This window comes from Delphinus delphis, chromosome 8 (assembly GCF_949987515.2).
Source record: "Delphinus delphis chromosome 8, mDelDel1.2, whole genome shotgun sequence".
Taxonomy (NCBI): Eukaryota; Metazoa; Chordata; class Mammalia; order Artiodactyla; family Delphinidae; genus Delphinus; species Delphinus delphis.
Window position 1 is genome coordinate 84,689,768 of NC_082690.1, and position 15,239 is coordinate 84,705,006.

Sequence of the window (15,239 nt, forward strand, 5' to 3'; positions counted from 1 at the left end):
TTAAAGGGACCAGAGAAGCTCATCAAGATTAGGAGACCGACCACCTGAGATGAGAGTAAAGGCGTGCAGACCCTGCACACACCCTAATCTTATCAGCAACCCCACCCTTGAACTATTGCTATAAAACTCCTCATCAAATCCTCCCGGGTTGGGACACATAGTTTTTCAGGGCAGGAGCCCATTGTGTCCCCCTTTGCCTGGCAAGGCAATAAAGCTATCCTTTTCTACTTCACCCAAAACTCTGTCTCGGAGATTTGAATTGGCACTGGTGCACAGAGGCCGAGCTTTCGGCATCAAGAGGATAGCATGTTTCCTGATAAGAGGAAGAGGCTGGCATGCTGCAGGAATCGAAAGAAGGCCATCTCTGGATGAGGCAGAGAACGGAATAAAATGAGATCACACCAGCTACTCAGAGGGAAATGGATAGGGCAGGACTGGCAGTGGCGAAATCAGTTATGAGGCTGCTGCTGGAATTTAGGTAAGAGATGGCGGTGGCTCAATCTGGAGCATTGTTAGTGGAAACAGAAGTTAGAGGCAAGAAATATTTAGGAAGTAAAAATAAGCAGTGAGACTGGATAGGAGGGTGAGAAAGAGGTGGAGAGAGAAAATGAGAAAGTGAGAGAGAGAGGAAGAAAGATGTCATCTATGTGGACAAGTTCCGCGTGTCTGGATTAATAACGTGGCGAGCGGTATGCTTCAACGTGACCACCTCTTGGCTTTGAGAAAACAGCTTCCCATGTGCCTCAAGAAAACTTCTGAAGAACCCAATCGTCACTTCTTTTTATCCTGTCAGCCACAGGAGAAATCTTCCATTCATTGGGAAATCAGACAGGAAACACAATAAAATGCCTCCAGAAAGAGGGCTGAGAAGTTAAGAGTATGCACAGAATCCAGAGAGGGTCTTCATTGACCATATATTCCAACCATTTTATTTTAACAGATGAGAAAAGCTTGGCTCAAAGAAGTGAAAGAGCAGGACAAGTTAACAGCCAGTCAAAGGCAGAACGAAGGCTAGAATCCAGTTCTTCTGATTGGACCAAATACAAATGAAGCAATATGACAAATGAGTACAATGATTACATGTACTTAGTAGCCATGTATCCATAATTTCCTTTCCTCCCTCCTCCAATCCTTAGTGAAAGAGGTAAGGCATTTGAATGCAAATTGCAGGGGGTGTGGGCAGGTAATATTTTGCATCGATCTTTGAAGAGAGCCTGCTAAACATACTCTGTGGGACACTCAACTGTAGAGGTCTAAATGTTATTGAAGAAAAGGAAGGAAAGATGCAAGGGAGGGAGGGAAGGACAGAAGGACAGAGGGAGGAGAGAGAAAGAGAGAGAGAGAAAGCTGAAATTTTTAACCTCAAATTACGTTGTTGAAAATGAACAAATTTGGACCCTATGTGAACCTTAATGTGATGCCTCCTTTGCTTTACTAGGTTATAAATGATATGAAATTTGTGTGAAAACTTTTAATATTTCAATTCCTAAGTCTAAGAATCTAATTTTATAATCTTTTCTACATTTTTCTAGTCTTCCAATTCTAGTAATTTTCTAATATCAAGAAAGAAACGGATTATGAATTCAGAAATAGGTAACCAATGAAAACAGAGATGATAAATGCAAGCTATTATGATTTGAGCTCTAGTATTCCCTTCCCAAATGATATTTCAACCCTAGAGGCTTCTCAACCCACGCCCCAATCCACTGACATTTATTTTTAACTCTCCTTTACAAACCCATTCCGATACAAATTTAGAGAAAAATCTATGTAAAAGATTTCAAATTGTTATTCATCTCACAGTAACATGTTTGACTAAATTCAAGTTCTCAGGAAAAGACAACACTGAGTGAAGTCTTCCATGAAAACTTACATCTCCAAGCTTTCAAAAAAAAAAGAATGCTTATGTCAACAGATACAATTTTACATGAGAAACAAATAGCTTTCATGCACATTTACACCCACCAACAGAGAAAACAATCTAGCCTAGAGCAACCTACTTTTCCTAAAATTATGGGTACCCTATGCAAGTTGAAAATGTCTGTTTGAAAGCTTTAAAGCCAGAATTAATTTTGTTTGTTTTAAGATAGCCACCAAGTATCTTTCCTCTTAACAGGAAATTAGTTCTTTGGATCTGGGCACATTGCAACTTTGAAGTTTGGATAGATCAATTGCCTCTCTTTCTGTATTTCATGCTCTCACACTCAAAATGGCTGGCTCAATTTAGATAACATTTTCCTCCAAACACCCCTCATTGTAAAGCACAGTGTGACTGCTCAGAAAGTTATGAGTCATGGAAAAGAGGAGGTTATAAAGCCTTTCTCCTCTAAACTAAATAAAAGCATTTACTGCCAACCACAGGAGAGGAAAGTCAAATCAGTCCTCCTGCAAGCCAATGAATCAGTTCTATAGCCTCCCACAAGATTCTTCTCAAATAATTTGCAAAAGAATTAGCACAGCCTTCACCAAAGGAGTTGAAAAAACATCCCACTGTGTTTCTATAATTCACTGATGAATTTATGAGAGTTGATAATTTTCTTGTCAACAGAAAGATCCAACTTCACTCTTTTCCAATTCAGTTTTGTATGTAAGTGATACCTTGCAGTTTAAATAATAAACCTTAATCAAGTAATGAAATAAGGTAACCCCTGGCATTTTACTATGTCATAAACAAATTCAACCCCACCACATCCCCAGACTATCTCAGGACCAATGTATACTCAGTCCACAGCCAAGGGATTCGTGGGCCTTTAATCCCGTCAGGCTGGGGAGAAAAGAGGAAGAGAGACAATGAATGGTCCAAGCCTACTCTTTCCTCCATGCCTTTCTCCAGTGTTTTCCGCCAAGAAAGCAAAGGAGTTTTTAAAACATTTTCATGATAGTAATCTATTCACAGGGACCCAAAAGAAAGTAAGAGTTCATGATTCTTCTTAATATAGAGAAATAAATACTACCACTAGCTACTACTAGGTGAGTGCCTCTTCCACAGAGGTAAGCATTTATTTGTTTGTTTTTGCTAAGTTGTTCATTTTTTAAATATAAATTTATTTATTTAGTTTTGGCTGCGTTGGGTCTTCGGTTGCTGCACACGGGCTTCCTCTAGTTGTGGCGAGCGGGGGCTACTTCTCATTGCGGTGGCTTTTCTTGTGGAGCAGGGGCTCCAGGCGCACGGGCTTCAGTAGTTGTGGCACATGGGCTCAGTAGTTGTGGCTTGCGGGCTCTAGAGCGCAAGCTCAGTAGTTGTGGTGCACGGGCTTAGTTGCTCCGCGGCATGTGGGATCTTCCCAGACCAAGGCTCGAACCCGTGTCCCCTGCATTGGCAGGCTGATTCTTAACCACTGCACCACCAGGGAAGTCCAGCATTTATTATTTACCTAGTTTTCCACTCAAGGGCTATCCCCACCCCCACCCCTACCTCCATCCCAACCCCCAGCCGCATCACCCAGTCCACTGCCAGGGCAGAAGGCAGCACGCACTGATCTGACTTGTAACGTGGCTCCAGGAAAGTAGTGCGTCAGGTGACCAATCACGGGCCGCCCTCTAGCGGTGCCTCGACAGTTCCTCTGAAGACCACAACTTGGGGTAAGTGGTAGAGGCACGTGGCTCAGGCATGTGCCAACTGATACCACGCTAAATTCACCTGTGGGCTCTCCCATCAGTTCCACCTGTCACACACGTGGATGGGGGGGTGGTGCATGTTTCACCTGAAAGACAGTGCCTGACATTGACAAATCAAATTCCAGGAATCTCAGGCCCAGTTGGTGTCCACACCAAGAAGCACAACTTTTTTAGGAACATCCTCAGATCACAGCAAAATATTAGGGGTGAATGAGTTGGTGGAAAAGAAGGGCCTAGACTTTCCCCTGCTTGGGCCCACTCCATCCTTCAAAGCTCTAGAGAGGATTTTATTATCCATTTTGTGTTAATATTTATTTCCACACCCAACACTGCAACACATGTTGTCTTCAAAAAACTCCTTAGGCAAATGGTAATTTTCCATCATATCACAAGGTTATGCCGATGTCACTGGTAACTGTGGCACCCTAGGATTTTGCACATATATATTCCTTTTATAAGTATTACATTCAATTTTGAAAAGCTTACCTACCTGAGGTCCAGATCTGGATTCCTCCCTCCAACTAGAAAAAGTAATAGAACTAGTAAATTTGTGTGTGTGTGTGCACGCACGTGTGTGTATATGTGTAGGAGAAGATTGTTAGGAATGGAAAATGAAAATTCTGGGAAAGACTAGTCGTTCAATCAACACAGCCCCCCAGGCCTAGGTTAAGAAATATCTTAGGTCTGAATGGTGCTTTACAAGCACATCTTATAGTTTATAAGCATATCTGTTTCTTCACAAGAAGCCTCATTTTGCCTAAAACTACCAAGATGTGCCGTGGTTTAGTACAAGTTGTAAACAGAATCCTATACCCAAGTACCATGCTTCTTCAGGCAGTCTGCACTGTGAGTAGATCTTTATCCCCCGACATTCACAAATGTGGGAGAGAGCTGGGAGAAATCTTATGACCCTAAAGAGTCTTAAAGTCTCTAAGCCAAAGTAAACAGGCCAAATGTGCTAATCATCAGACAAGTGTAGAAGGCTGAGACCTCCACTCAGAGCTTTATGAAGATATTCTCAAGTTCACTTTATCGCACGTAGGATTTTCAAGATATGAAATTCACTAAAGCACAAACGGAATAGAATCGCGTGGGTATAATCCTCACATATTTCTGCCAGCTGGGATCCTGGATGTTGAGATGTGACCGCCTCTCCATGGGCCTGAAACCACCAATCTGTTTCACCTGGGTCGCTGCACAGCCATCAGATGGAAGACACTATGTGGTCACTACCCTAACAAAAAAATCCAAAGCCCCGACGTCTAGGGAAAAGGCTACAGCTCCCATTTCCAATCTCCCGAGCCACCCCAGTCCCTCTGCGATGGAGTATCAATAGAGAGACCAAATGAATTGTTCACTTAATTGTGCTGTGCAAGCTGAATAATTGCATGCTTTCCAGAAAGGCTTTGTAACCAGTGAGATGGCGCTGGATCTGCCAAAACCTTTACCTTGAAGCCAACATCCTTTCTTTCTCCAGGCTCTCTCCTATCACAAATAATGGCAATCCTGGTATTATTTCCAGAGAAGGCAAAACCATGGCAGGAACATCAAAAATCATGTCTTTCAAAATGGAAAGATTTCCATGAAGCTGCTGCTGAGAACTGCTATCTCCACATATGCCAATGGGAAACCTTTAGTCACAAACCCGGATTTAGTGCATTACACACTGAAACAGCCAACAAATGGCAACATGAATCTACCTTTAGGGTGAGCAGAATTGGTCCATTAAATATAATGACCACATGTGAAAGAGGATACAAGAAATGTGATGAGGTAAAGGCTTCAAAGACATGGTTCAACATTGAGAAGTCTGATCTCAATTTTGGAGATCCATTGGAGACCCTGATCTCCAGCCATCCACCCCTCTTCCCAGAGGCAACCACTGTTTCTTGTTTCCTTCCAGACCAGAGATCTAAATATTTTTTATACTCTATTTTATAATAATTTTCCTTCAATATGTTCTTGCCTATTTACGACCTTGTTTTTATCTCTTGCAACAGTTTTTCATTAATAATAATCAGGGTCTTTTCTCCTGGATAGGTCTATGTTTATATAGTTTGAGATTCTCCAATTGGCGGTTTCTTCTCAGATGCGATAATCCCCCATGATACAGTTTAATCAACATGTCTCACTAACAGGATTAGGACTTTAGAAAAAACAGTATGCATCAGGATCTGACAAGAATGCAAAGCTGCTATTTTTCTGCAAATATCCTTCAAAAAACCAAGAGATTTAAAACAAGTAGAAAATACAGTGTGGAGCGGCCACCAAACCAAAGTTCTAAGCGGGTTTAAGTTTCGACAGGACAGTGTTATCCTGATTCAAGCGCCAGCTGGCTTGGATGTTGAAACATCAACCGCTTCTGATTTTTCAGGTTTAGATTGGTCCAGAGCAATACAGTTCTGCTTTTCAAAAGTTTGCTTTATACCACTTTGCTTTTACAAAAGACCTACATTCGTACCTGTTTGCACTAATCAAAAGAAATCGGAAAAGGATTTTCGTTTTTATGAAAAAGAGAAAACAGCGTTTAGCATTTGTTCTGCAGGCAGCTGTTACAGAGGCAGCTCGAACCCTAAGCAGGGAGAGTGGCACCTCCAAGCTCCTTCCCCAGGAAATACACTGGGCATCTCAGCGTCAAGCTGCCACAGCTCTGAACTGTGCCTGTGCTTTATCTCAGTTTATTTTGTGCATCCATTAGCAACATGTATCCTAAGTTAATTACTCCTTCACGTTCAGCCATTTCAGCTCAGGAAGGGTTTCATAGGAATGCTCTACTTTCTGATAGCAGGGGAAACCTGTATTGGCCTGAGTGTTTAGAAGTGGGAAAGAGATGATGGATGCTGGGAGGGAAGCTAAGCAGGGTGCCACCCACAGTCGGAGAGGCCTTCCAAAGGGTACTTGCTATGAGAATACCCAAAAGGAAGGTAACATGCACATTTCAAACACTCTAGGTCAATTTTTTTCCCTTCCCAAATCCAACTGAGGCTACGGATAGTTAGAGAGGAAAAAAAAAAAAAGACCTAGGTTCTAGTTCTGGTTTTGTCATGAATTCAATGTACCCTTGGCCTAATCACCTTCAATTCACTCTCCCCATTTATAAAATGAGGACCTTGGCCGTGATGAGCTCTGAAGCCCTTTTCACCTTTAACCTTCTCAATCCAAGATGCAATTTCTCTCCATATATTGACTTATATGCCTGTCATATGGGCATAATTTTTTTTTATTTCCCACACATTTATTTGCCATGAAACAACAAATTTTGCATAAATATTTTAAAATCCTCATCAGGGAAAAGAAGTGATGGTAGTGGAGAGCTGTCACTTTGAAGATGTCCACCATCCATTCCCCCTCCTTGGCAGCACCTGGGTTTCTTTAGGGGGAAGTATTTGTGTACAACTGGGGGGAGATAAGTCCAAGTGTCTATCGCCTCCCCCAGTACAAAAGCTTAAGAGGAAACTGGAAGTTCCTTCTGCCAAATTCTCCTCTCATAAATCAATACATCCATAGGATGGACATGTGACCCATCAAATTTTCTCCCTCAGGACTCTGAATCTGTAGAACAACGCAAGAACAAGAGAAAGAGCTGGAGTTCATTCACTCCAGAACTGATACCCAGGCAAGACTATTGAGTAATTCCTGCTACAAGGCTATTGTTTCATTCTGAAGTTTTCCCTTCAATTCTACAAACGACCCTGTATCCTCCCAATAAATTCTTTTTTCTGTTTAAGTTGGTGGTTTGCTGCATAACAATCCACTCCAAAACTTAATGGCTTAAAATATTAACAATTTATTTACTCACAATTCTACAGATTGGCAATTTGGGTAGGGCTCAGCTGGGATGGCGTATCTGTGCTCCATGTGGTACCAGCTGGATTCATTTAAACATCTGCAGTAAGTGGGTAGATCTGCTGGGGGCTGACTGACCCTGGATTGCCTCAATCACTCACTTATTCGGAAGCTGGCTGGAGTTATCAACCAGAACACCTCAGTTCTCCATGTGGCATCTCACCTTCCAGTACGCTAAACTGGAGAAATGTTCAGAGAGAACAAAAGCAGAAGCTGCAGCTTCCCTTATATCACATTCTATTGGTCAGATACTTTTTTTTTTTAGTTTTTATTGGAGTATAGTTGCTTTGCAATGTTGTGTTAGTTTCTACTGTACAGCAAAGTGAATCAGCTATACATATACATATAGCCCCTCTTTTTTGGATTTCCTTCCCATTTAGGTCACCACAGAGCACAGAGTAGAGTTCCCTGAGCTATGCAGTAGGTTCTCATTAGTTACCTATTTTATACATAGTATCGATAGTGTACATATGTCAATCCCAACCTCCCAATTCATGCCATCCGCGCTCCCCCATCAGATAGTTTAAAACCAGCCCAGATTTAAGGGGTGGGAGAAGAGACTTCATCTGATAATGGGAGGAGTGACAAAGAAACCTTCCCTGCCAGTGCAGGGGACACGGGTTCAAGCCCTGATCCGGGAAGATCCCACATGCCGCGGAGCAACTAAGCCCGTGAGCCACAACTACTGAGCCTGCACTCTAGAGCCTGCGAGCCACAACGACTGAGCCTGAGTGCCACAACTACTGAAGCCTGCTCGCCTAGAACCCGTGCTCCGCAACAAGAGAAGCCACCGCAATGAGAAGCCAGTGCACCGCAACAAAGAGTAGCCCCGGCTCGCCACAACTAGAGAAAGCCCACGTGCAGCAACGAAGACCCAACGCAGCCAAAAAATAAACAAATAAATTTATAAAAATAAATAAATTATTTTTTTTTAAAAAATGAAAGACAGACCTCGTTCTTACTGTATTAAAGAAGGAGTTCAATTTAACTCAAACACTACTAGGCTCCAACAGTTTTCATCTTTGCCACTGCAAGGTCAGCAGACTAGTACTAAATGCAAGCAAACAAGAGGGGAGGAGGGAGGACTGAAGAAACAACTGCGTTTTAACCTTTCCACATAGGCCTAGAGGAAAATAGAGCACACCAAACCCAAAGGTCATACAAAAGTAAGGAAAGATATTGTCCAAATTAAGTAGCTCTTTTTACTACTCTTTACTTCCAAGGCCAGAAGGAAAATGTTTCCGTACAGCTTTCCAGGAATGTGGCTGGTAGTCTCCCAATATCCACTTTCTTTTCTTTCTTAGTAACAGAACGCCGATTTTTGGCTGGTTATGCTGCTACCCAGAATATTTCCCAGTTTCCCTTGCAGCTAGTTGTGTCCACATGATTTAATACTGCCCAGTGAAATGTAAGTGAAAAGATTGAGGGGATTGGGGGGAACTCCTTAAAAGGAGCTTGTTCTATTAGGAGAAGCAACCTTTTGTCCTTCCTACCGTCTAGAATGTGGGCAAGATATTAGAACGTCATGCTAAACTATGAGGCAATGTTGAGAATGGAAGCCAGGCGTTGGGATGGTGGAACATAAATACCGACGGAGCCTGAGTCCTACGTGGTGTTATGCAAACATCATACCCAGCTCTGGGCTGCCTCTCTCCACATGACTTTATGGTATTTAAGCCACTCTTTCTTACCCACATCTGAATACAGTTCCTAACTGACAAAATGAATACTCTTATCTAGTCAATGGGCTATGTCAGTGACCCAAGCAACAGTGACTGACTTTTACACAACAAAGGTCCCAAATGAGTCAGAAACACATAGGCAAAACAGTACCTTCCACATGGTGTTGGATATTTAGGGGAACAAGACTTATGGTTGTTTTGTAAAGTCCTAAAACAGATTCAAATAATCAAAACTCAAACACAGACCTGGCTTAAGAACTGTTTGGACCAAAGAAAAAGGGGCAGGGATGAGAGGGAGGGAAAGTACTAGCTCACAGCAAGCTTGCTATGAATCAGAAAGTGTGGATGGGAACTAGAAGCCCCAAAATATAATTCGGTATAAGGCTGCCCTCATATGAGTGTCTAGAGGAAAACAAAGGAGGTCCTAGCGCAGTGCTAGTCTCACGTTAAAAAGGACATTTAACAAACAAAAGTAAATTGAGGTGACAGCAACCAAGGTGTCTGGATTCTCCACTTTGTGAAGGATGGGAGAAGGAACTGGAGTTATGCACCTGGGGGCAAAGAAGACAGAGAAGAGATATGACTGGTGTTTCAAATACGTGAAGTGCTATCTTGTAGAAGAGAACTTTGCTTTAATCTGCATGGTTTCAAGCATTAGAACCAATGAGTGAAATAAAAATAAAACATATTTCAACTTAATAAAAGAAAAAACCTTCTGAGAATTAGAACTTTCGAAAACTGGAATGCACTACTTTGTAAGGTAGTGCGTTATTTGACATGGTAGTGGATTTTTTTAAAAGTAGGGATGATAATGGAATTCAGGACTTCTTCTGAAACTCAGGATAGGAAATAAAACACTGTTGTATCTTGGGCTTCCCTGGTGGCGCAGTGGTTGAGAGTCCGCCTGCCGATGCAGGGGACATGGGTTCGTGCCCCCGTCCGGGAAGATCCCGCATGCCGCAGAGCGGCTGGGCCCATGAGCCATGGTCGCTGAGCCTGCATGTCCGGAGCCTGTGCTCCGCAACGGGAGAGGCCACAACAGTGAGAAGGCCCGCGTACCGCAAAAAACAAACAAACAAACAAAAAAAACACTGTTGTATCTTGAAATCCTTGAAAAAATGAAGTGATTTTGATTCTAAGGTGACTATCAATGAAGAATAAAGAGGAAGGGAGCTCTGCATTGGATGGGAAACTAACCAGGCACCCCTTCTATTCTCACTGTGCTATTAATACTGCTATTAATAATTAGTATTTTCCTGTTACATGTGAAGTAGTTAATATGCAATGATGCAGGTGTTGGACAAATGTTTCCTGAGGAAAATCATAATGATTATAGTGGCCAGAACTCTTCCACCTGTAAGTGGATGAAACAAGCTCAGAATAGTCTGGAGATAAAATAAGAAATTCAATGGCAGGGGTAATCTCATTTCAGGCTCAAACAATAGGGTCAGAATCTTTCTCCAACTCTTGGATCAATTTTCTCCGAGCTGGCTTCAATCTCAGGCAGACTCTTACCATGTAGAAGCCCAGACCACCTCTGTCAGCTTCATACTTCATTCCCTATAGAAATTTCAACGGGGCTTCCCTGGTGGCGCAGTGATTAAGAATCCGCCTGCCAATGCAGGGGACATTGGTTCGATCCCTGGTCCGAGAGGATCCCACATGCCGGTGGAGCAACTAAACCCGTGCACCACGACTACTGAGCCTGTGCCCTAGAGCCCGCGAGCCACAACCACTGAGCCCGCGTGCCTAGAGCCAGTGCTCCGCAACAAGAGAAGCCACCGCAGTGAAAAGCCTGTGCACCGCAATGAAGAGTAGCCCCCACTTGCCGCAACTAGAGAAAGCCGCTCGCAGCAACGAAGACCCAACACAGCCAAAAATAATAAATAAATAAAATTTAAAAAAAAAAGAAATTTCAATGGACAGAGAACTCCTTTTACTCAAAAGTCTTACAGTTGACTTGGACTAACCTGGCTTCAAACACAGCCCATTGTTTACCCAATTACTGTGGGCTTTGGCCAGGCTTGGGTCACATGAACTGAGAATAGGGCAGGAGTGGTTTCCACAAGGAAAAGAAACTTCTGATGTAAGGATGCTGTGAAGTTAAAAATAATAAATGGCCACTACAATGACAACAATGAATGTGGTAGATTTTTTTAATGGCAACTTCAGTGGAATTCGGGGCCTATTCTGAATCTCAAAATAGGAAATAGAAATACTGTTTTACCTAAAAATCCATGAGAATACGAAGTGAATTTGATTCTACGACTTAATCTAAAATCCTAATACTCAGGCAAATAATAATTTTAACATGTCTGTCTTTTCACCAATTCCCTCTTTTTTTCTTAAGATGCCTCTGTTCACAGACAGCCTCATCACACAAAGTAATAGCAAACGAAGAGAAAAGCATAAAATGTTTACTGAAGTGGATGAAGTCATGGCATGTAAAGAAAAATTATTCATTAATAGCTGAAAAAATCCTTCTCTATATTTAATATTTAGGTGACATATTTCCATTTCAAGTGAAGTAGACATTATAGTCATGAACAGCAAACAGAAACACAAACTCCATTTATTTGTAAAATAAACTCATTTTCTTTTCATATCAATGCAAAAAATGACCCGATGCCATATGTTCCATCTGCCATGATTCTAAGACAGCAAAGCTATACAATTTCTAGATCATTAACTTGTCTTCCTATTTTTCCATGTCTTATGGTTCTGCTAGGTAAGTGTTCGTTCATTCACTTTGATAATGCTACCTTTTATAGGTTTGGTATTTCATTTGCTCAATTACTCCATGCAAAACTGCAGCAGCCAGTGAGTGCGTGTGTGGGAAAAAAAGGACCCACCCCACAGTTTCTCTAAAAGAACAAGAACTCAAGACTACACTTCCAATGGTTTCAAACAAAAGGGGGTTTTGTCTTTTGCTAGTCTCAAGTTTGAAAAAGGCATCTATACCCCCTCATTTTATATCATTGGAGCCAGGCTGAATGCCACAGTATTCAGGACAGCACAATGGTACAACATAGCAGCATGTCAGCTCTGTAAGTAGTGGGTGGCAAGATGGGGAACAGGAAAGTGTCCCTATAGTCACATGGGAATCATGGAAGGGTCAATGGAAGGAAACAGGAGCAATCATGGGTCCATAGGTTATCTGCATAAACGCAGAGAAGTAGAATTCTGCAAATAAATCCCAAAATTAGACCTGAAAAATATAATTCAGGGTCATTGCAATGATACAAGAGAGAGAGATCCTGAGGTTAAAGCAGCTGTGTATCATCCCTGAGTTTTCCATTTTTATTACATTGCTTAGCTATCCACAGAGTTTTCTTTGGGCCAGTTTAATCTATTCAAAATGGCTGCATGAGACTGAGACCATTATGAAAAAACTGTGCTCAACTTCTGAGACAAACTGTAGAATTCACACTAAATAGCCCAGTCTATGTGACTCAGAATATAAAGTCATCAGTAGATGCTTACCCAAGAAATCAAACAGGAACTAGTATACAAGCTGCACACGAAACATGTTAAGAGGATGAAGGAGCAAAGTAGTAACAAGAGGTTTAAGAGAACGCAGCAACTCATGACAGGTGCATGCTTACACAATTAAATTTACTACTTCTTTTTTGGAGATAAACTCAGGAGTTTATAAAATGAACAGACATAATAATAACTACAAAAACGCCATCATGATTTATTGAGCATGAATAAATCATTTAAAAAATCCAGCATTGGGGGACCTCATTGAGTTCTTTCTATAAGTAGGCACTAATAGCATCTCCAGTTTATAGAAGAAAGTGGATCTCTGAGAATTCTGTGTAATTTCTTTAAAATCACACAACTAGCAAAGGCAGAGCGAGGATTTTAACTCTGCCAGTCTGATTCCCAATTCTGTGCTTCTAACCACCAGTGTTTTTTTCTTAAGCACTTCGCATGAACTCACTCATTCAAGTCTCATAACAATCCCAATAAAGTGGAAATTATTATTTCTGTTTTTCTAATGAGAAAATCAAGACGATAAATCATTTGTTCTAGGTCACACGGCTGGCCAGTGGCAGAGCCACCACTGGGACTCATGTCTGTCTGACATTAGAGCTCACCTTCATAGATAATGTCACAGGCTGCTACTTGCCCATCAAAATCTATTCTCCTCTTCTTCCTGGGTATGAGTCTGCTTAGCCAAAAACTACACTTCTGCGCTTCCTTTGCAGTTATGTATGACCATTTGACTAAGTGCTTACCAAAGGAACATGAGTGGAAGTGATGTGTGCAACTTCTGAGTCAAAAGGAACTCCGTGGTCACAGACCTCCTCTTTCCCTTTCTCATGAACTGGACCTCAGAATAGCAGGGGCAAAGCTGCAATCATACAGACAAGGACTATATCCTAAGGGATGACAAAGTGCAAAAGTTGGAGGAGGGACTTCCCTGGCAGTCCAGTGGTTAAGACTTCGCCTTCCAATGCAGGGGGTGCAGGTTGGATCCCTGGTCAGGGAGTTAAGGTCCCACATGCGTCGAGGCCAAAAAGCCAAAATATAAAATAGAAGCAATATTGTAACAAATTCAATAAAAGATTTTAAAAGTGGTCCACACCTAGAGAGTGTCATACTGAGTGAAGTAAGTCAGACACAGAGAGAGAAATATCGTATGATATCGCTTATAGGCAGAATCTAAAAAGAAATGAAACAAATGAACATATTTACAAAACAGAAACAGACTCACAGACTTAGAGAATGAACTTATGGTTACCGGAGTGGGGTGGGTGTGTGTGCAGGGAGGCTGGAGGGAGGGATAGTTAGGGAGTCTGGGATTGACATATACACACTGCTATAATTTAAAAGGATAACCAACAAGGACCTACTGTGTAGCACAGAGAGCCCTGCTCAATGTTACGTGGCAGCCTGGATGGGAGGGGAGTCTGGGGGAGAATGGATACATGCATATGTATGGCTGAGTCGCTTTGCTATGCACCTGAAACTATCACAACATTGTTAATCGGATATACTCCAATATAAAATAAAAACTTAAAATAAAATGGATAATTTGTGGTTAAAAAAAAAAAGTGGTCCACATCAAAAAAAAAAAAAAAAAAAAGAGGCTTTCAGAAAACAAAAAAGTTGGAGGAGCCCAATTTCCTGAATGACTGTATAAAGCAGAGCTGCCCCATATATCTGGACCACCTTGGAACCGTTATATGAGAGAGAAACAAATTTCTACATTGCTAAACCACTGTACTTTTAGAGTGTCTTGTTACAGCAGCTTAGCTGAACTCTAATATAGCCAGCAAGTACTATCACACAAGCAAGGAAAAGATGCCACAGACTTAGATAAGAAGGCAGGCATGAGGGTGTGAGGGAATCAGTGAGACTAATATTCGAATTACTTACCCTTTCTATGAAATCTCCATTGTAGAATATTCTTCATTCCTAAAGACAAAAAAAAGTATTCTGAACAAAAGATACCTGTAAAACATCATCTAATGAAAAAAGCAAAGCAAGACAAAAACAACAACCTGGAATGTAACAGCAAGTACTGGGAAAGTGGTGAGATTTTCATTTCTTGTTTTTACATTGCTTTATGACACTTCAGCTGACTAAGAATCTTTTTGAAATGATATCTAAATTGGCTCTCTGTAGAATTCATTAGAACAACCAAGCTAGAATCCATTAGAACGTAAGAAAACAAAATCCCCTTTAAAACAGGTGTACTGAAATGAGCCCAAATCATAATACTGTAACATACTAAGTCAGTATATCTGGACATCACTTCAATTATCTTCATTTCATCTCTACACTGTGTGTTGCCTCTCTTGGACGTGTTGTTCTGGGTCATACAATGCAACCTCCTTTGTCATCTCTTTGAAAGATATCAGGAAATATTGTAGGGGCCAATCTTCAATTATACACCCACCCCCTGAGTCTGTGGTTACCCAAAGAACCCATGGGATCCTCCAACTGAATCTGAGAAACCTTAAGTTTTAATTTTTTAAAGTAAAAAAAAAAGCATTCCTGTGGAAAGTAGTTTTCATATATTTAAAGATCCACTAAAATGATCATAACGTTTAACTCCACATCTGGGTGCTTATTTTAAAG

At 41.4% G+C, this 15,239-nt stretch overlaps 1 long non-coding RNA gene across 1 annotated transcript in view; it reads right to left on the reverse strand.

Moving 5' to 3' along the window:
- LOC132429163 (uncharacterized) overlaps positions 1-15,239 on the reverse strand; it is an 88,042-nt gene that overhangs the window by 32,452 nt on the left and 40,351 nt on the right. The window contains exon 2 of the long non-coding RNA XR_009520297.1: positions 14,535-14,573. This is a non-coding gene — a long non-coding RNA (uncharacterized lncRNA). The remainder of the gene's footprint in view (positions 1-14,534; positions 14,574-15,239) is intronic.